Consider the following 2382-nt stretch of genomic DNA (forward strand, 5'->3'; position numbering starts at 1 on the left):
AGAAGAAGAAGAAGAAGAAGAAGAAGAAGAAGAAGAAGAAGAAGAAGAAGAAGAAAAACAACAACAAACAACAACAAACAACAACAACAACAGTAGCAGCAGCAGCAGCAGCAGCAGCAGCAACAACAACAATAACAACAATAATAGTAATAACAACAGAAGCAGCAACAACAACAACAACAAGCAAACAGCAATGATACTGGCAGCGCTTACATCTCTTAGATGATGGAACCACTCAAACCTCTTTTACTCTCATCGAAAAGAAAATCCGCCTCGATATGAAGTCTCCCTCCAGAATTCTAATGACAGCAATCCAACATGCCAATAAAAAAATTCCTTAAAACAGCTCAGCCAGATCTTCAAATGATATGACAACACTAGGTTTCATGTGAGCCTTTTACCCCACCCCGCCATTGCGTGCTGGCGAGCAAGGAAGAACGCGAGTGTGTGTGCGAGCGAGCGTGCGTGTGTGCGTGCGAGCGAGCGTGTGTGCTTGTGTCCGTGAGTCAACTGGGTTTTTTTCGGGAATGGGTGTTTCGTCCCCACCTGCTTCAGAGCTATTTTTAGACTGGGGAATTTCTTGTGAGTGGACGACACAGGTGACTCAGTCGACCTGAAACAAACTGTTGACCACGACAGGGGGTAGTGTCCGGTTTGTGGCGCTACTGATCTCATATATATATGTAAGGAATGTCCGGCCCCGTCTGCGTATTCGGATTATCGTTCAGCCTGATTACTGCTCGTTAATACCTAATGCACGTTGCAGAAAGATTCGTCAAATCCCTATTTGATATGGTTTAACAACTTTGAGCGCTGCCAGATGTTTTCTTCATGGGTTTTTGCACAATTTGCCCAGGTCCTTCAAATCAAAATCGTGTTTCATCAGGTCCCGTAGAAATTTCAGATTTAGGAAATAAATTTTTGCCAGTAGCCAATGAGAAGGTTACTACGCATTGCAGGGTGAACCCGCTGAATGTGATACATCCTACCGGACTTTCGACTCAAATTCGATCAAGTTAAACAGGGGTCAATTTGATGCCATGTACAAAGGCCAAAGCCATTACTCGACCCGTCCCTACCCGAGTCCAACTGATAACGCATTTGACCAGTGAGCATTCCTTCTATCCTTCTAGGTTTGACGGAAATCCCATTATCTTCTTAAACACACTACATCTTATGAATTTACATTTTTTTCTTTAAGTTTCCTGTCCAAAAACGAATGTTTTAGTAGTAGTAGTAGTATAAGGTTTTACGGTGCTCGCAACTGCTAAGGTCATATGAGCGCGCGAAACACAAGTTGTTCGCCTCTGCGAAAGTTCACTTCACGGCTGGTAACTAATTTACTTTAAAATGCTAAAAAGTTAAAATATTCAAATTCGGTGTAAATACATTTGTGATCTAAAACAAACGAATGTTTACTGATACAGTTGTTCAAATATATTATATCTTTGATGTCTAAATTCAATACGCCATGTGCATTAAAATAGGCTTCAGTTCGACTTCTAGTGTCATTTTAAGTTTGAAAGCTATGAGCCCTAAACCGTTGGACTCACTGTCACTGTCGAAAGTCTTTATACATTAAGATTACCCTGGTGATACTATTTAGGCCCCCATCGACACAATTTAGATCCTTTCCGAGACTCGTTGTTTCGAGTACTGTCAGTCAACCCAAGGTATGTGGGACATTATATCCAACCAGTAAGCCAGGTATACAGACAGTCGTTTAATTATGCTCTCCATGTTGGCATCGTGTGTATCTTTTGCATAGGAGTCTAAGAGTCTGCATATAACCAATGCATAACGGACTTCTAGCGTAGCTGCAGCATTAAAGCATTGGGGGCCAACACCAATAGTCAAACCCTGATCTCAGCGGTCGTTAGCTCAACATAATTATTAAGGTGGATATCGGTTCGAACCCCGAATCAGTCATTCAACGAGGAAATCATCTTTCACTCTGTTCTCTTTTTATCACCTGTATGTATGGACCCCCCCCCCCCCCCCCCTCCAACCATTCCTTGGCTATGTGAGCATGCCGAGAGGGAACTTGAATCAGAGGTCTCGCCTCTTTGTATGCTAAACCTATACGCCCTTACCGCCCCAACCCTCCCGGCTGCACCCTTTGCCCAACTCTGACCATGAAAACACTGATATCGTCCTAAGTTCCTCCCTGGGAAACAAACAGTGAATGACTCGAGATTATGAAACATGAAATCTCGCCTATTCGTGACCAATGGTTTTATCCGTGACCAGGGTATTGATTTTAGAGCAAGGTTACATTCGCCATCAATAATTTACGACAAACACAGCTAGGGGTTCACTTTTTTTAATTCTATCTCCTCGAGAGTGTCCTTTATCAGATAACAGACATAGAAATGGGAGAAG

This window comes from Aplysia californica, unplaced genomic scaffold (assembly GCF_000002075.1).
Source record: "Aplysia californica isolate F4 #8 unplaced genomic scaffold, AplCal3.0 scaffold00047, whole genome shotgun sequence".
NCBI classification, from domain to species: domain Eukaryota; kingdom Metazoa; phylum Mollusca; class Gastropoda; order Aplysiida; family Aplysiidae; genus Aplysia; species Aplysia californica.